General features: G+C 45.0%; 2 long non-coding RNA genes across 3 annotated transcripts; both read left to right on the top strand.

The window, feature by feature from the left end:
* The first annotated feature begins 588 nt into the window (after positions 1-588).
* Positions 589-16,230, top strand: LOC144164355 (uncharacterized). 2 transcript variants are annotated; one of them, XR_013321162.1, is made up of 5 exons: positions 589-903; positions 1,677-1,728; positions 5,678-5,788; positions 12,741-12,832; positions 16,201-16,230. It is a non-coding gene; the product is annotated as an uncharacterized LOC144164355 (long non-coding RNA). The 2 variants fall into 2 exon arrangements; XR_013321164.1 differs by having other exon boundaries at positions 5,638-5,788.
* LOC144164356 (uncharacterized) lies at positions 16,230-17,116 on the top strand. The gene is made up of 2 exons (XR_013321165.1): positions 16,230-16,347; positions 16,917-17,116. It is a non-coding gene; the product is annotated as an uncharacterized LOC144164356 (long non-coding RNA).
* Positions 17,117-19,991: the final 2,875 nt, after the last annotated feature.

The raw sequence follows: 19,991 nt of genomic DNA, 5'->3' as shown, positions 1-19,991 counted from the left end.
CTGAAAAGCATTGTAAGGCACACGTGAATTTTTATTTGTCTGGTTATGACCGAGACAAGTCCACGAGACCGCGTACGGCGCAGGGAATCAGAGCCAGAGATAGCGTCAGCTAAGACAAGTCCGAGGTGAAATAAATAGCTAAGACAGGTGAAATGGAACATGCCGTCACTCCGATTCAAAGACTTTTACTCGCCATCATCATCCCCGTTCAAGGTTTTTTCAGGGCGCTGCCATGCGCCAAAAATACAGCCTGATTGGCTTAGATCTTCTGGACAAAACTGGCAGCCAATCGGAAAAGACCGGGAGCAAGAAGGCAGCGATCGGGAAAATTGCAATCAGGAGCCCATTAAACCTGAAATACTTGTGAACACAAAAAGCAATAATAATTTTGAATGAATGATTCCTTAAAGATTGATTAATTTCGCAATGTTGTGTGATCACTTTGCATAAAAATACAAAGAGGGAACTCTGCTCTTTTGTTCGGCGCTGCAGTCGCTTCCGATCAGGATTCTATTTAAACTGAAATACTGGTGAACACAAAAGCAATGACAATTTTTAATAAATGATTCTTTGAAGATTTAAAAATTTGGAAATGTTGTATGATCACTTTGAATTAAAATTTAAAGTCGTAACTCTGCTCATGTATTTGGCCGTTTCGGCGCTGCGGTCGTTTCCGATGTAATTTTTCCATCAAGTGGTGGCGGCGAGGTCGGCCGTGGTTGCGCGTTGTCCGTGTTGTTATTCATGTTTTTTGTGCGATATACCGTCGTAAAATGTGTTCGCCCTTTGTGGATAAAGCCTGCTTGCCACGTTGGAAACACGTGCGGTTAAGGATAAGCTGAAATACAGCGGCAAACGATCGAAGAACGGCGGCGTTTTCCTGTGCCCGGACAAAGAAGTTCGGTAAGTTCTTTTTTGCTGGACCTTTTGTAGCGCGACTAAGGTTCGGTGCCAGAAACGTGTTATTGGCTTGATTTCTCGTTTCCGCGTCAGTCTCACGCTGTGGTTCGTGCAAGCTAAATGCAATTTGCTGGCGCTGCTCGATATGTCTAGCGTTGCTGACGGACAGGTGGTGGGCGCAGCGGAGGGCCTTAGGAAGCTTGAAATAATTGCCGGTGCTCTTGATAACATCGTGAGGAATCGACGTGTTTTGTTTCGTATGCGGTTTTTATCGCATTAGGTCTATTTCTATATGCGGCCGTGCGGTTTCACCGTGCTTTTGTTTTATTTCGATAGCTGTGCCACTTTGAACAAAGCAAAATACAATGTGCGACTGCTTAACTTATCGGACGTAAAACTTCCCTTGAGAAAAATGAAAACCTTAAATAGTTTGAGAATCTTAACTTGGCAATAAAAGTGTTTTGATATTTTTTTATCGTCTTGTTACTGGCTGAAAACTATTTGTTTTCTTCAAACGGTTTGTAGTTCAGGAGCACATAGGCGGAGTATATTTCACATTGCTGTAAACGCTATCTACGCTTACATAGCATTGGTTTTAAGCACCTTTCATCAATTCTGTGGTTAAGTCTTTTGACATAACTGTCTTGATAATAAAACAATCATTGAGTGAGTGTTCTTACTTCTCGGAATGTGTAGTGTACTGTGAGCTTTTAACTTTGGCAGGTAACGACGTTTGTGCTTATGTAACTTTTCTTTGCAACCTTTTCATTTAAAAGTGGCTGGAGCTTCAGGACGGGGGCTGTCTGGCAAGATGAAAAGCAATAACAGGTACGTACTGCATTTATGTTGCCGATATAGGAACCCAGAAATAGAAACTGGACCTATAAGTATGCGTTTGAGTGATGTGGGGCCTTTGCAGCAGGAATTATGCCCACCTAACTTGTGGGAGTTGTTTATTCTTGCATTACCACAGGAATAATAGTAGTAGGTAGCCCTTTCAGCGGTAGGATGCTCTGCATGTTTAGGACAGTTGAATTATGTTGAATGTAGCTTTTTATACGTGCAGAAAGTGAATTCCTGTTTTATATTTCTTTTGCACACGATGTAGTGCCTGTGCAAACCAGGTTTTCTTGGTGAAGAGTCCTTCAACATCTGCTTGAGGCTGGGCAGCTGTTATGTCATAATGCTAGTAATGTGAGTAAGCACTAGATCTTGCAGGTGCAGTCCCAGTGCCGCAAGAAGTAATTGGAATGCTGGAGCTGGGGCCAAACTCGGGTCTGTGTAGCTGCACCAGCGGTAACTGACAGCAGCATATCATATACACATGCATATCGGCCACAATATCCCCTCTATACCTATGGACCCTTCTGTATTACCGTGTCACTGAGCATTATGCATTGGATGTTGGATGCCGCGCCAGTGGAGTGATGGTGCTCTCAGCAGACACTTCTGGCAGCATAGCCTGCATGCTTCCAGTGAATGTGAGCTAGTCAAGCTGAATCTCTTGCAGATACAGGAAGGCACTGTTCTTTTCTCTGAATACAGACTCCTGACATCCTTTCGCGCTACCTATGCACTGAATTTACATGGCTTCCTTGTCAGTGGTCAGTTAATCAGCCGGCTGTTTTGCGATGGGTTAAGCAAAATAGAATAAAAAAACAGTGGGGAGGTTATGCTGGGTGTGCGTGCAAGGTCCCAAAGTTATTTGTGAACTTGAGTTGTAAATTGATCTGTCAATTGAATTTCTTTCCCTTTTTTTGCATTCAAGCTCAGCCACCCCTTTCTCTGAAATAAGATCATGTCTATGCTACTGAGCTGCACTGTTGGTGGCACCTGGAGTGAGGCATCTTTATGCTTCATTTCTTTATGTCGACGGCATACTGTGACTGCTCAAAATGCTGTAAGCACAGTGCTTACATTATGCGCACAGGCTCAGTTGTGTGAGTTCAAATTCATTTCAACCAAATAACCTGCCGAGGTGGCTCAGTGGCAAGGCGTTGCGCTGCTGAGCACGAGGTCGCGGGTTCGATTTTCGGCTGCGGCGGCCGCTTTTCTGATGGAGGCGAAAAGCAAAAATGCCAGTGTGTGCAAGATTTCGGCGCACGTTAAAGATCCCCAGGTGGTCAAAATTAATCCGGAGCCCTCCACTACGGCGCGCCTCATTGCCTGCGTTGCGTCGGCGTGTTAAACCCTACAATCAATCAATCATTTCAACCAAATAGATTTTTGTCGGAGCAAAACGAACCGTTGGGCTTTCTTTGCCATATTTTGTTTATTCTTGCTCATTAATTAAAAATATTTTTTTTCATCTATATAAAATGGCTTTAGTGCCTCTAAATGTGTGCAGACAAACGTTTACATGCTGGGTTCTGTTTTTAAATGAGGCATAGCCACATGCTACTCAAGATCATGAGTTCACTTTCTCGAATCGTAAGAATTGACAATTTAGATTCTTTCGGGCCAGTAAAGTGACTGCACATGTTGATGGGGTGGTAATTCTGGCGAGGCATCAACCGCCTGGTCATCATATTGAACATATATTTGGCTAGATAGTGTGCGAAGGATGTGAAAAAAACAAATTGTACCAAAACAATGTAAATTAGGTGCAGTCAAAAGTTTTGTTCTTTGCACTATAGGGTAATGTTAGTACCTAAGCAGCATTTACTGTATTCACAAGCTTGAGACACTGACAGCATAATGCACCCGCAGCTAGGCTCAGTGACTAAGGTGTGGTGCTGAGCCCATATATGCTGGTTTGATCTTGGCCACGGTGGCTGCTTTTCTGATGGAGGCGAAAAGCGAAAACACCCTTGTCTCGAGATTCAGCATAAGTTAGTTTGCCAGGTGCTCAAAATTAATCCGGAGCCCTCCACTACTGCACGCCTCATAGCCCATGTGCAGCTTCAGCGTGTTAAACCCTGCAATCAGTCAATCCGACGGCGTAACGTAATCACGAGATTTTTATCAGAGCCTTTTGGTGGGATGAGGGGGCAAACGTCGATAGCCCTGGCAAATAAAATGCATCAATGGTACGGATAGGTAGATGATGATGATGATTGATTGATTGGGGGGTTTAACGCGTTGACGCAACGCCGGCAATAAGGCGCGCCACAGTGGAGGGCTCCGGATTAATTTTGGCCACCTGGGGATCTTTAACGTGCGCCGAAATCTCGTACACGCGTGCGTTTTTGCTTTTCGCCTCCATCAGAAAAGCGGCCGCAGCAGCCGGGAATCGAACCCGCAACCTCGTGCTCAGCAGCGCAATGCCTTAGCCACTTAGCCAATGCGGCAGGTACGGATGGGTAGGTTTACCTAAAGTAGCCCATGCTGGCTTGTGCTCCTGCATGGTCTACTATAGGTAGATGTTGGGGCAGCAAGGCAGTGCTCCCTAATGATTTGGCCGCAACCCCCTGTGTACCAAGCAGGGGTACCTGAAACTGTCCATCATTTTTTAATACCTCAAAAGCTTCTCTCATTGGTGATCGGGCACAAATAAGATTTCATTTCGTTGTTGCTTATAGTCTTGCTCTTCTGATCAAGATCGGTCTAAAAAAAGCACAGAGAACATAGTGTATGCTAATTTTGAATTTTGCCCTTCCAATAATAATGCCAAAGACAACCCCGTACCGTGTTTACTGAATTGTATTGTGACCACGATTGTAGCGTGAGGGGTGACTTCATCGCATAAAAAAGAAAAATTAAAACCACTAAAGTAACTCAAAGGGTAACTTTCTGTTGTGCCAAAAAAAAAAAAGAAGAGCCGCTAAAGTACTCACGTGAGGCCAGTGGAATTATGGAAAAGCACATTTATTTTTCAAACACTTGGGCTAGGCGCCCACCTTTGACACTTATAACTTCGCAGGAAGCCCATCTGTCGAGCGATATCACTTGTTTTGAGCTGTATCAGCTCAACACTGACCGCCAAAAGGCGGTTACACTGTTTGGTGACGAAATCAGCAACACCCTTTTGTAATTCGACGTGGCAGCTGTAGCAAGGCCCTCGGAAACTTTTTGGGCAGGGTTCGCATGTAAAAAGGCGCTCCCGCAGTAGCTGCCATCCACAGACGGTCGATGTTGACTCTTCGGGGAGCTGCCGAATTCCCGATTTCTTGAGCCATTAAAATAGCATGGGTCATACTGAGTGCAACACGTTGCCGTAACAAGGGGAGCTGAAGCGGGGTTGAAACACTTCAGGGCAATGAAAGTTACCTATGCCTCAATACTAAAGTACGGCGCGAAAACAAAGGAAAAAAGTTGCGCACGCTGTCAACCACCACAGAAAAAAAGCAAGGCAACGAAAAAAGTTGATCTTAGCTTGTAGTGGACCCGAACAACTCTGACACATCTTGCTGACATAGATTGCGAAATGGTCAGAAATGTAGCCATTGATGACAAATGGGTGCATCATTGCAATTTTAGGCAGATTGTAACGCGAGGGTTGACTTCAGGTTGCAAAAATAAAATGTGTTATAATCGACTAAATACAGTAACATTCGTATTTGTATTTAACTATTTAAATTCAATTTAAGAAATGTATGATATTTGTTCACCTCCTCTATTGTTTTGATTGTTCAGCATACTTGATCATGACAGCATCATGTGACGTTTTGAGACTGCCTAGAGATGAATGAACTCATGTTGCTCATGGCAATTTGCTGAAGCAAAAACTAGGGAAATTTTGACGCATCAGTTTGGTAGGTGCCCTGACTATAGACCACAATTTTACAACCTTCTCAGGGTGGCGCCATTTGCCCGGGATTGGTGCGGAGCTGTGCAGGCATTTCTCGGGGGACAGCGGGAGCAGCCACGGCCCCAGCCACATGCCACCAGCCGCATTGGACTGCGTATCGTGTGGCCGATTCGGACACCTAATCTGATTTGAAAATTGGTAAGTTCATATTCAACAGTTTGCAACCCACAGTTTACAGTGCAGTAGAAAGTGGGTTAAAGGCGAGTGAAAGCTAGTTGCATGCGAGGATTGCGTATGCTGTACACAGGCTGCAAATGGACCATGCTTTGCGTGGTTCTCACCGAAATCGCGGTTTGTGGAGCTATATTTCTCTGTGCCACACTTTTTCCAGTCAATTGCTGCACCCGACTCCTATACCCTACGAATTAGCTGTGCGTCTCACCGTCCCCGCAGAGCTGAGCTGTAGCATTAGAAAAGGGTTGATTTTTGTTTGTTTCTCGTCTATAAAATGAACACTGCTAACCTGTAGCGAACAGAAATTAGCGATAGATAATGGGATTGGAATCAATAACTGGGCTCTAAAAACAGCATACGACAGCGCGTATTGTTGCAAAGGTGCTACATTCAAATATGTTCAATTTGGCGTGATAATCTATTTGCGGAAGCACTCAGGGGCCCCCAAAATCTTAGTTATGGTTTTTAATGCATAACGATCTTGTGTTTGTTATTTTTTTATGTACTCAACAACTGTGCAGTGACGCTCAAACAAGCATCCTTTGCACATTTTCACCCAAGGCATGCCGACCTGCATGCTGGAGGAAAAAAAAAGTCTGAAAAATGTGGGTACAGCTGTTATATTCAAGAGGACTGCCATGACAAAATATACCACTCAGAGGCCATGAATCTGATAAGACAACATGCAACACGGGGCATTTGCAGCCTGTGCACAGCATGGGCAAACCCGCCGTGCAGTTAGTTCTCGCTCACCATGAGTGCGCTCTCTAGTGCACTGTTAAACTGTAGGGTGCTGACTCGTTGAATAAAATTGTACTTGCCAAAACCTTGGTGCTGAGACAAATCGTCTGGAATGCAATTGAGTAAGCACTGTTTGATGGTAATGGCACTATCTAAGCTCATCGGTGCTTTATTTTTAGAAAGTTCATAGCATTATCGAAAACCGTGAAAGATGCAGCTTCTCGCACAAGTTCACGATGTGTGCTCTTAAATCGAGTCTGCGCTTAAAAACTTCCTTACTTGGGGGCAGCTGGATGAAACATAAATTATAATCATACAAAGAACTAAATATTGCCAATGTAAATTCAACAGAAATTCGTCTTTATTGTCTCCTAAGCAGCATTTATTTATGCTTCCTCAGAAACTTCACTGCAGCAACCAAGCACAAGTTCAGAAGTTCTTGTACTGTATAGACAAGGCTTGCTCAGTTTTTTTAGTATCCTGTGCAAGTTTCTAACCTCTGTTGTTGGCTAGAAGCTTACTGTGTTAATAACCGTGGAAAAGAACAAGCTGACAATGTTCCTGTCAGTGCTGCGGCAGTAGCTCAAGAGGCAGCGGCTTTTTTGCCATTCACTATGCCAATGTGGAAAAAGCCATGTGTGCATTTCTCCTGGCAGGTCCCTGGAGACAGGGGTGCCTGAAGTAATGAATCAGTGCTGAGTTTGACAACGTTAAGCAATTATCACAATGCATTCCTCAATCAAGAGCTTCTAAGATGTCGAGGTAGGTATCGGTTTGTAAAGGTCCAGTTAAGATAGTAGGAAATTGTAGTGCATTTTCTTGCACGAAACGAAAAAAGTATTTTTAGATGTGATGACATTTCTCAGAAGATTTTGCTCTAGGAGCTTGTAGGCATTTTGCTTGCACACGGTGGTGCGTGCATGTTTCCCAGCTTTGGGCTAGTGCATGGGCCGCCGCTATCCTGTGAGCACCGCAGCAAAGACATAAATATTGCCGTTTTTTTTTTTTTTTTCCTATTGCGAACACAGTACACTGCTAACCTTTAAATGAAGGTTGCAAAGCTTCCTTAGAAAGCTAATATAAAAAAAGAAACATTCAAGGAAGCCGTTTCTGCAGTACAAATAAACCGCTGTTTTGAAAGCAGTAAAGATGAAGCTGAGTGAAACACTGCGGCAAATAGTTTGTTCTTCGCAAAACAGTATTTCTGGTAGAGAAGTTCAGAATGCAGCCTGGCTGTAATTTTAGATAAGTCGTAGTTATTAAGAAAGAAGCCGTGGCTTTCTACAGTGCTGTGAACCTCTTATAAATAAGTCGTCAGTGAGTTTGGAAAGTGCTGTACGGCTAAACAGTGAGAAGTCAAATGCATTCACACATTTTTTTTTTTTTTTGGCAGAAAATAGTTTTTCTACCTTTAGTTGTAAGACAACCGCTGGTGGCTTTAGTGAGCAACTACTGATGCCCCCTCCTCACCCCCCCCTACACACACATACGCACCTTTTTTTGGCATCTTTCTTTGTCAACTACGACTGCACGCTGCAATTTCTGTGGCTGCCAAGCTTGTGCGAGCGTACTGAGTTTGTCCCCTGCCATTTCCGTGGCCTCAACAATATTGGGGCAGCAGAGTTTTACAATCTAGGCAACTGACCATTCATAGCCGTAGTGCAAAAAATTGGGCCTGTTTGTTTCTTATTGCGTGTGCTTTTTTTTTTTTTTTTTTTTTTTGAGGTTCAACACTGCGAGGACACCTATGCGCAGAATTTTGCGGCGTGTGCTTCTTCCAATATCCTTGCTTTATTACACAAGACTAAAGAGGAAATGCGGTACTATGTCGTAATTGAGACAACTGAAATAAAGCCAACGGTTTGTAGGCTGTAAAAAGTGCAATAATATAAGTACGAGGTCCAGGTTTTGTATTTTCATGATAGAAGCATTCCTTTCCCGTCATTCGCACAAACATTTTTACTCAGTGGCTGCTATGAGGCTTTTTGATCTTAGTGATTATTCGAATAAATGCTAATGTACTGCAGCGCGGCTGAGATGCACTGCTTTAATTTGATAAAGTTACAGGTGGGGAAATGTAGTATGATGCTTAATAATGACAGAACTGTATCAATAAGTGTTCTCAAAATACACATTTCATGGGCTTTGCTTTTCCAAATGAGAGATTGAAATGGCCTATTTTAACACACACTTCAGTTTGTTATGTAATGAGTAAAACTCGCCTGCTAGTTTCCCACAGTCGACTGGGACCCTTATACCCTAGTTACACGGGCACAGTTACCCCGCTAACCATGGTTAATGCAAACTGAGCTTGGCCACCTCAGTTCGGTTACGCTAACCGCAGTTGCTGCTGCCGCAGTGTTCAGTTTGCACACAAGTGGCGGAGCATCAGCGTAGGCGAAAAAAATCACCTGGCGTTCGCAGAAGACGAAGGCCTGAAATAGCGGGAGCCCTCGAAGCTGCCCCCAAGAGGAGCTTGTGCTCTTTGCGTCGCTCTCGCAGTCGGCACGACCGCGCGTGAGCAGCAGCTCGTTTCCCGGTTCACCCGATCAACTATGAGAAAAGCCTAAATTTGTAAATTCTGCTGATCGTTTGCCAAAAAAAATAGACAAAGGAGGCAATCATGAAGCGTTTTCAGCACTCGGAAACGATCCGTGCGCACGTCGGCCGTTCCTGCAAACATGCCGGCGCGTCTGTCCGCACGGCACTGAAAGCGGCTCGAACCAGCCCAGACCACGGTAGCAACAGCTTGTCGCCCCTCTTCGAAATCAATCGCGGAAAAGAAGTTCCACATGCGACAAAGTGGATATTATAAAGGTTAAAAATTGTGCTATGTATTGTAATTTGCAGTTGTAGAGATAGCGCCGGTCAAATATCTACCACGATCCTAAGTTCCCAACACCAAACTGACCCGAGAACAAGCCGCTCGCGAGCTGCTGGGGAAGCCCCTTTTTCGGCGTGCGCGAGTGCGTCGCGTTTGGGTCTGAAGCAACTGTCTAACGATATTTTTTGTCTACACTGCTTCGCCTTTGGTTTTTATCGTGAGGTTAAAAGTTTGTTACTTTATTTTTGTTGCGCTCACAACCAAGTGACCGCTGTCGACACACTTGGAATTTCGCATGTAACAGCCAAAACCGCAGTTTGCGATAACCGCAGTTAAAATTTAGTAACCACCGTTAAACGTAACTACAGTTACTTCCGCCATGTAACTAGGGTATTAATCTTAATTAAGGTATGGTGTGGGGACAACCAAAATATTTGAATATTAACTGTTTCGGGACCGCCGGAAAAAGTGATGAAAAAGGGAGGTCGCGGTACAAATTTTTTATTACATAAAGCAAAGGCACCATCCTGCCTTAGCATATACCAAAATGCAGCTAATTATATGCTCTTTGACATACAATACCAAGTTTTACTTCAACACTGGCGATAGAACCATGAAAAAATCTGAAAGTAAGAACTTAGTAAAAAAACTACAGAAAAAGATAGAAAAAAGCGTAAATATAAAATATTAAAACATAATAAAATTATTTCAGGATATACAAAATCTAACACAATGCTTTGTTTCTTCATCGCAAAAGTTTGATGCGGCTAGGTGTAACTGGTTTTTTGTTTTGTGTGTGATCTTTTTGGCACTAAGGCCATGGCTCGTCGTCGCCCAGGTACACGCCGGGCTCTCGTCCCGGCGAAAACTTCATCCGTTTCTGCACCGGTGGCAGGAGATCACCACCATAGGTAGTTAACACCCTAGCGAACAAATATAAACCAGCCAGAACATATTTCGAGCGCACATATTTACTCCAGAGCCAATTGAAACCGAAACCAACACCCACCTTTGAGCGCGATTTGATGTTCAGGCTGATCGACACCCGAATCCTCACTCGAGCTGAAATCCAATCTCTAAAGCCACATTCCGACTCTTCACTGCCTCTCTCATCGTTAAAATCCACAGTAGAAGGCAAAGATGTGCGAGACGAGACGAGGCGGATTTCTTATCGCGCTCGCGCGAGTATGACGCCATGTTTGTTTACATTTGAAACTACTGCCCGTCAGAATAAAATATCTGACGCGTTGCCGCCTGGCGATAAAAAACGAAACTTCACAAAAGAGAAAACTCCAGTTTTCAAACTATCTCCTAGATGTCGCTAGGTGTTCCATCGAGCGAAAATGTGTATTCTGCAGGCTCGCGAAACCATCGATCATATGTGATCGAAGGCCTATGGAGCGGTCTCGAAAGAGTTAAAACAGTTGTGTTGACTTTTTGCCAGAACTTCTAGGGCTCCATGTCAAAATTAACAATATTTTCTAATGATAACATGAAGGACAAACAGCTGCAATGCAGTTGCATAAGGAGAGCAGCATAAAATGAAAGAAAGCTGTTTTGCAAATGGTAGGATGTTGCACCATTCTTTGGATGGCTCTTCAACTGCATGGCAGCTTTTAAAGTTGAAAGAAAAATCATGTAAATCATGCCTGGCATTCCCTTGGAACTCCCTGAGGGTTCAGGTGAGCTTCAGTTGCCTGCTTCTACTCAGAGTCAGCACCGAAAGCAAGAACGAACACCATGGCTATATCATTTAGCACTTAAAACACTGATAAGCTCCGCAAGGTTGTTTGATCAGCGATTCCAAAGATTTGGTTTCATCACAATGGTGTGGAATCTAGTTTGCTGACTGCCCATTTTTTTGCTGCTGCCTTCCAGTGTGTCACAGGGCCCTTGCCACATTATAGTGTGGAGAATAGTGAAAACTTCAATCTGACCCTTAAAGGAGTGCTGGCACAAAATTTCAAAGCACAGATGACTACATAAAAAGCTTTCTTTTTAAATAGATACCCCTCAGGAAGGTTAACCTTTAAGTGTTCGGAAGAACATATTTTAAGTCAATTTTAATATGTGCATGCTCGAAAAAGTTAAGGATGGATTTCCTTTCGACATCGACATCAGTGTGATGCCATGTGTGCCTCTCCCCAAACTGCCTATGTCAGGGCTCCCATGCAAATCCAAGGTGGCCTACTCTGCCTGATCCTTCTGAGAAAACGCGGATCCTTCAGTGATGGCGCCAGTGTTTTCTATTGAACACAATTGCCGAGAGACATGAGCTACAGCCCAGTCTTTAAAAAAATGTCCAAAACAGGCAGCACAAACGACAAAGAAATAAGTAGAAACAACAGCACTTGTGTTTTTCCTCATTTCTTTGTCTGATGTATCTCGCCCATTTTGCAGTCTCGTCTTTTTCAACTTAGAATCAACTTGGCCTAGCCTCAACCCTAGCAAGTCTTCATGGGCCCTTCATTGAAATTACGAAGGGTTTAATGGGTTTGTATGCTTGCGTGATGCATACAAAGGAGAGATCTTACTTATTTTCATTCACTTCGAATTGAACAAGCAGTGACAGGTTAAAAATTTGCAACTTTTGCTGAATAGCAGGGGTCAGCAAGCTTTTCAGGCGGAGAGCCGGGTTTAATGCAATGGACACGGAGGGGGCCGGAGGGCACATTGGTTGGAAGGGGAAGGGGGGCTTTGCAGGCAAATAAATTTTGGGGAGGAAATTGAAAGCAGTGTACAAAACTAGAATAGCAATCCTTATCATGTTTATTTCCAACACGAATGTCACGAGCTTTCATGCCAGTTGAGGTCAAAACTGCCATGTCGGCCTTCAGGTAGAAAGTGACAGAGGAGAAGGGGTCTACCATTGTGCCGGGGGCCACATAATACTGCCCCATGGGCTGCGGGTTGCCAACCCCTGATTTATAGCATTTTCGTATATCGTCTGAACATGAAGCACAGGACAACCTAAGGTTGTCAGTTCTAGATGCCTTCATTTGTGACAGGGATGGGTGGCATCTATGGAAACTTTCTGGGTGTTGCGAACAACTCAAGGCAGGTTTTCGTGGGAAGATTGGCAAGCATGCTCTCATTACGTTGCAACACTTGTGAGAGGGAACCCCTGTGTCAGAGTACCTGTTTACAGTCTAGTTTCCTGGTGCTAACAAATTCCAAAATTTTTTGGCTGCTGCAAAGATGTTAAGAAAGAATTGTTTTTACAATTTAACAGTTTGTGACCCTGCTCAAGCAATCAAAATGCTTGCCCGGTTTTCTATTCGTTTTGGTTGCTTGTTCGTTTTTCATTTTCAAAGTACCGTATATTATGTGTGGTCTTGTTTTTTCTTGCAGTGCCTGGCATGAGCTCTTACTACTGATCCTGCCACAAACGCTGTGGATGAGAGTGGGTGAAATCTGTGCATCACTGCTGCTAATCTCACAAGGTTTGTGGGATTTCTGCATCTTAAAATCAAGGAAATTGACATGCAGTTTATTAGGCTTTAGACAATACCTGCTGTTAATAGTTACTGGTGGGTTCTTTAGCATAGTCATGAAGCACAGTGTGATTGCTTTGTGTTTTAGGTTATTTCATCCTTTCTTCCAAGCTTAGAAAGATGTGTTTGGCGAGTTGGTGCATCTTAACGATACTTGAACTTGGCGCGAAATATTGACAATCACAGAAAGTAGCTGGTGATAACAGGCAATGACTAGCAACTAACTTTTAGGCAGCGTAAGAACACATAATTGCAGGCCAAAATTACGTGGCTCCACTTGCATGCAAAAAAAAATTGTGATAAGGAAAATTCACAGCCTAATAAATACGCTCTTTCATATGGAGACCCGTTGAAATGTCACTGACACAATCGCATCTGTTCTTTCCTATGTGGTAATCTTCCTGTATCTCCCTTTCTCATGTATCACTGCACCTGGACAATTTTCACTTGCTTTTTAAGAGCGTCATGCATGCGCTTGCAGAGCTATGGATGGGGTTATGCCCACTTGTGCAGTTCTCAACTGAGAGGTTATGTTCATGTTCACGCAATCGCACGTTCACACACCTTCCAGTGTGCCCAATGCAGACCTTTCCACATGAAAGAGGTATCTCATAAGCAATGTCCCTACACAGCAACTTGCGTAGGCATTAGTGGGCTTTTTCTCGCACCCTTGCCTATCAAAGGGACCCGTAGCACTTTCCCTCGTCTACTCGGAATGTATTTTGGGGTAGTCTATTGTCCCAGCAATCACCTCCCACAAGAATCATGAAAATATGTTCGCTATGATGGAAGGTACGTGCGATGCAAGATGCACATAATCATTCCCTCAACTCATTGCGCAGGGTGCTCTTTAAACCTTTAATTAAAGCAACGCCCCAATTGCCTATATAAGACATTTGGCAGGAAAGTGGAATCTTTCTATCACTCATGATTAAAATTCAATCGCTAGTCCGTCAAATCTCATTTTGTCTGCTTCCTTTTTTTGTGTGTGGGTTTGTCCCTCATGAATTTCTCGAGCACATTTCTTTCAGGTACTTTTTGGCCACTACATCTGTTCTTGGTGTCGTGCAGAGATAGATGCAAAAAAATTGCCAAGATCCTTGTAGAAATAAAAAAGTTGTTTAATTTTAAATTTAAAAATACAAGCAAATAGAGCACTGCCCTCTTCTCGAAAACCGGAAATCTGCTGCTCACTTTCTCACTGACCCCGATGTCATATGGCGGGACAAATGAGGGCGGCAAAAAATACGTCCTGGAAGTTTTAAGCCCAGGGTGGCCTGACCTGGAAAGCTCCTTTCCGTGCTTCGTGACGCTGTCGTTCGGTGGTACTGTGCCGGAAAGTAGGAGAGGACAAGCAGCCACACTAGACTAGCAAAGTGACGTGCCTGCTGCTGCGTCGATGGGTGTTGCTATGTCTCTTTGTCTGAACTCTGTACCATCTTTACCTCTCTTTAATTTAGTGTGAAGCCATGTTCAGCGCTGCCTTGCTATTGAGGTTTCATGTGAACGTCACTTGTGGGTTCAAAGAAAGGTTAAAGAAACAGCTGCATATTCTGGTAAAAAAAACCTTATAGAACGCTCGCAGCAAAAAAACAAAACGCGGGATTAGAACCACTGACTTGCAAACCAGTACTCCAGCTTCTTACCTCTCGACCATATACACAAGCTGTGAGGCTTGCAAAAATTGAGCAGTGTCTGTTTCTTGTCATGTTTGTGAAATTCTGGCAGTGAGAATGCTTGTGTCTCACGCACCAATCTTGCAGACAACCCCCATCTTGCTAATACTAGAAGCAATGTAGCTAGAGCTTCCATATTTACCTCATAACAAGCATCACCCGATCGCAATCTCTCCGACGCAAGCAAAGGTAGCGAAGTACAGAATGTGCCACACAGAATTATATCCGTCTCCAAGGGATAATAGCTTGCCAACAAAAACAGTTTGGTTCAATTTGTCTCAAGGCAGCCAATCACCGCTAGAGAAAAAAATGTTGCTGTTTTTCAGTGAACGAAACAGCATTTCCCAGTGCTAAAACATGTCCCCAGACATAGAGACGGACTGATAACCTGGAAGCTGCCGTCCACTTTTGCTATGCTCCCTGACCACGCCTCCTCTACCATCAATGCCAATATCTGCCGTGAATAGACATCAGCATTCGGCGTGCGAATGAACGAGTTCGCGTGTATTTCGGCGACGCGCGCTGACGCCAGGCGATATCAACAGTGGTGCATCGTAACACGCCATGGAAAGGCACACGTGCTCGAAGCGGAGCCATAGTGCGGCTCTGTTACTGTCTCTATAGATTTTTGTATTCTTTGAGCCCACGGTTAAGCTTTTATGCTTACTTTAAAGAAAACAAGCAGTAAGGCAACATTTAGGCTCGTTTGGTCAAAATAATGGTATATACACACTTTCAAGCTGAGCCAACTGTAGGGCCACCGCTCTTTGTCGTCATATCCGGAGGCCTCAAGTGTGACGTTGCCAGTACTGCATGTGCTTGTATTTTTAGACTAAAAAATAGAATAACTTTCTCATATCTGCGCCGCTTTGATCATTCTTTTTGCGCATGTAGAATTTTTTTCATAGAATGTGGACTTCAAAAACATTATGAACAAAATTGAGGCGTGGCTTTGCTATTGCAAACAGCAGTGACCAGTGGAGCTGAGGGGAAGCCTCAGAAAATGGTACACCTTCCTAGTCTACCTCGACAACGCCGTAGTATTTACCCGGAACTGCGACGAGCAACTTAAACATGAGCGCGGCCCGACAAAGCGCGTTCCGAGAGGGAAACTAATGTCCCGGGGTTTATCATCCCGGCGGACTCGCCATCGAAGTAGTCTGCTGCGGGAAACAAGGTGCAGACCCGCGAAAACGATCTGGAGGCGAGAAAAGGCGTGGCCTTGCTGTCGCAAACAGCCTCGCGAAAGTTTTGCGCGGAATGCTGATGTCATTGCTAACGTCATACCATGTGCGCTCGGCAAGGCTAAACCTTTTGCACGAGGACCCTTGTACGTGCACCGGTCCTCGTCTCCACTCCTCCCTCCTCCCCCTCGCAAACTCGGCTGCCGGACTGTGTGCTGTAGCGCCCTGGTAACATCCCTCCGAGGAGCACAAGCTTGACAGCTCTGCTGTTAAAAAGAAAAGGCCAGAGCTCTGTGCCGTGCCATAACCAAAAGGCAGCAGAACTGATTGTGTTATCTACGACAACAAATTGTTTGCTTTCTCATGTGCTCACGTTAAAGGTATGCTTTTGCGTCATATGTTCAGCCTCGATGCATTCAACTTACAAGTGTATTTCAAATTTCCTTTCTCCTGTTAGGCCCAGTACTTCTGCCACATGGGTGGCTACCCGCACGGTGTTGGGCATGGTGATTGGGCAGCCAGTGGCATTGTCCTGCAGCTGGGCAGGGTCCAAGGGGGTGAAAGAGGCCTTCTACGAGCTAGACAACATTGTCTCTTGTTCTTGGTAAGCTGCCCTGATTTTATTTTATGCACAAGGAATTCATTATAATATTTTCAGGGGCTACTTTATTTCAGGGTATTTGTTCGACCATTAGAGCTTATTTTTAATGTTCTTGTTTACAGGAATGAATACGGATACTGTTTGGTAATGCGTAATAAATATTGGCTCTCCGGAATAGTTGTACGTTGTGAAAACTAGAGGCATTGCATTAAGCAAGCTTGTAATACTTTTTTTTTTCACCCGTCGCGGTGGCTTAGTGGCTAAGGCGTTGTGCTGCTGTGCTGAAGGTCACAGGTTCGATCCTAGCTGCGGCGGCCGTTTTTCTGACGGAGGCGAAAAACAAAGACGCCCGTGTGTTGAGATTTCGGCACATGTGAAAGATCCCCAGGTGGTCGAAATTAATCCGGAGCCCTCTGCTGCGGCGCACCTCATAACCTGCGTAGTTTCGGCGTGTTAAACCTCATAATCAATCAATCAATTGAATTTTTTTTTCAGGAAGGCCATTGCTAAGCCTGTGGACATTTTTACAGTGCAGTATGTTACTTATTTGTCTGTTTTCAATTTTGTTTCAGTGTCAATACAGCCCAGGTACCCCGACGCAAACAAGGTCGCTGTGGCAGCTGTTATTAAGAAACGGCTATACTCCGCCGGTGACTGGGATGGCGGCCGCACGAAGCGGAAGACACTGGACAGTATGAACTGAGCAAAATAACGAACCGGAAGACACTGGACAGCATGAACTGAGCAAAATAAATTAAGTCAAAAAACCTAATCACCACAGACTTTGTAAATCACTACATTTGTCCCTGAAAGGGCAAACAGTGCTCTTTAAAAGGGCACAAATGCTTATGCATGCATTACGAATTTACAGCATGTCCCGTTTTTAGGAACCCATGTGCGCAATTCGAACTGAAAGCTGCTGGGGTTGGACAGCCGGGATGTAAATGGCAGAATGTCTACTATGGTTGAACAGCTAGTATATACCTAAAGTTGAACAGCCAGGCACCAGCCGCTCACCAGGGAAGGCTGACTGGCCGTACTTCGGCAAAAGCTTATGGGCCATTGATTAGACACATTTCAACGGCCGACCATCGGCATAAGGTCAACAGCTGACCTCCTGCAAAAGTTTAACAGCCGGCCTCGGGCAGTGGTTCATCAGCCAGCCTCCGGCAAAAGGTAATGGCTGATCTCAGGCAAAGCTGTACGGCCGGAGACCGTTGTGGACCCCTCTGCAGTGAATTGGTAAAAGGAGAGTGGCCATTGGGTGTACAGCAGTTAACTTTAAACACACGGCAGAGGCCCACCTTTGAGTGCGCGCTTTACACTTTGACTGGAGAAAGGCCGGGCAGAAATTACCTGGCTGAAGTTCTTCGGCTGATTTTAAGCCGTACAGGCTTGTGCTGCTTGGGCACATGGACCCACAAGTGGCAATGGACACGACGCCGATTGACATTTTGAGACGAAAGATCCAAGGTCAGGGACCTCCGAACCCACCGTCACTACCATGTAAGAACAAAATGGGTCGGGTGCCTTCCCACTTTTATAAACGTATTGATCGGAGACCTGCCCGTCTTACTTCAACTATGATCTCTTCACACAAAATTTCCGCGCTCAGCCAAAAAATAAGGCATTCGTTGTTCTTGTGCAATGAAGGGTATGGATCTTTGCTTAGAAACTTTTAATAGAATTGATCAAAAATTGCGCCTGGAAGTTTGTGTTCTTGCTAAAAGTGTGCAGGGGGTTATTATTGCTGTACAATTTGTTTGCTTCAGGAAACGCTGCAGCTTATGAGTGTACGTAGTGGATACCTTCACAGACAATTTGATTCGTTCACTGGTTATCTGGAATTGTTTTATGCCCACCTGCACTTTATCTGTTGAAGATATTGGCTGTAAATGTAATTGGATCTGAATTTGAGGCTTCGGTCTCAAGCCTATACAAGCTTACTGTTCAATTATAAAGCTGTAATTCCGTCAATAAAGCGGTATGACTTTTTGACGGAAAACGGCGCAATAAGTGATCTGCAGACCAAGTCGATAAGTTTTTCCTCCGATCACTCCATGACGCATCAGCCGAACCCCGATCACCATGCTGCTGTCAGGATCATCGACGATCACATCACCCTGCCACCCCGCGCAAACTTGATGATCGCCGTCTACTGTGTGGATGCTGCTTCTGACATCGACGCTATCGTAGAGAGTGATCGAAGGTTGCTTCTCGACCGCGGTGTCTCCATCGCAAGAGGCATTGCGCACTTTAAGCAACGCCAATCTCACGTTTTGGTCACTAATTTCACCGAAGAGTACCAGCATTTAAACAAGGGAGCTGCAATTGCGTTCCTCGAGGAAAAGCAAGAAGCAAGTGACGGGATCGCGGTCGCCGACTTTGAACGCACACCCGATGACACCTTCAAGCTTCCGCACCCCTTCGAAGTGAATCCGGAGCTACCGCAAGAACAACAGAACAAATTATTGTCTTTGCTGCGTCGCTACAGCGAGTGTTTTTCGTCGAGTTCAAAATTACGTCAGACACCCCTAGCGAAGCACCGTATTATAACTGAAGATGGAGCCCGACCTACCCGACAGTCACCATACCGCGTCTCTTCCCACGAACGGGAAGCCATCCTGACTCAAGTCGACGACATGCTCAGCGACGATATTATACAGCCATCAAAAAGCCTCCGGGCTGCGCCGGTCGCACTCGTAAAGAAAAAAGACGGCACATTAAGGTTCGGCGTTGACTACCGGCGACTAAACAAAATCACCAAACAGGACGTGTATCCCCTACCACGAATCGACGACGCCCTTGACCACCTCTGCCATGCCAAGTACTTCTCATCGATGGATTTGAAGACCGGCTACTGGCAAATTGAAGAGGACGAGAGAGACCGAGAGAAGACTGCGTTTATAACCCTGGACGGCCTATACGAGTTCAAGGTGATGCCTTTTGGGCTGTGCCTGGCGCCAGCAACGTTTCAGAGAGTCATGGACACTGTGCTAGCTGGCCTGAAGTGGCACACTTGCCTCGTATACCTCGACGACGTTGTGGTATTCGCCCGGAATTTCGACGAACACCTTGCAAGGTTGGAGTCTGTACTCGAGGCCATTCATACATCAAGGTTAACGCTGAAGCCTGAAAAGTGTCGTTTCGCGTATGAGGAGCTGAAGTTCTTGGGCCACGTCGTCAACGCCGCGGGAGTCCTACTTGACCCGGCAAAAACTTCGGCCATTGCGAACTTCTCAAGGCCGAAAGACAAGAAGGGCGTGCGAAGATTTTTCGGACTGTGCGCATACTACCGGCGCTTCGTCGCAAACTTCGCCCGCATTGCAGAGCCACTCACGCGGTTGACGAAAGGTAGCACGCCTTTTAGAAGGAAAGGTATTCTGCGAGCTGCAAAAACGCCTGCAAACCCTCCCGTGCTCGCTCATTACGACGAAAGCGCCGAAACAGAAATGCACACCGAGGCCAGCGATATAGGCCTGTGTGCCGTTCTCGTCCAAAACCAAAGCGCTGGCGAAAAAGTAATCGCCTTTGCAAGCCGTGGTCTGTCGAAGGAGGAGAAAAATTACCCAGCCTTTGAAAAAGAGTGCCTCGCCATTATATGGGCCATTTCAAAATTTCGCCCATGCGTATATGGTAGAACATTC

Source organism: Haemaphysalis longicornis, unplaced genomic scaffold (assembly GCF_048455015.1).
Source record: "Haemaphysalis longicornis isolate Haplotype H1 unplaced genomic scaffold, Haemaphysalis longicornis Haplotype H1 scaffold_13, whole genome shotgun sequence".
NCBI classification, from domain to species: Eukaryota; Metazoa; Arthropoda; class Arachnida; order Ixodida; family Ixodidae; genus Haemaphysalis; species Haemaphysalis longicornis.
The sequence above is the reverse complement of the archived record's forward strand: the minus strand, read 5'-3'. Positions and strand labels throughout refer to the sequence as shown.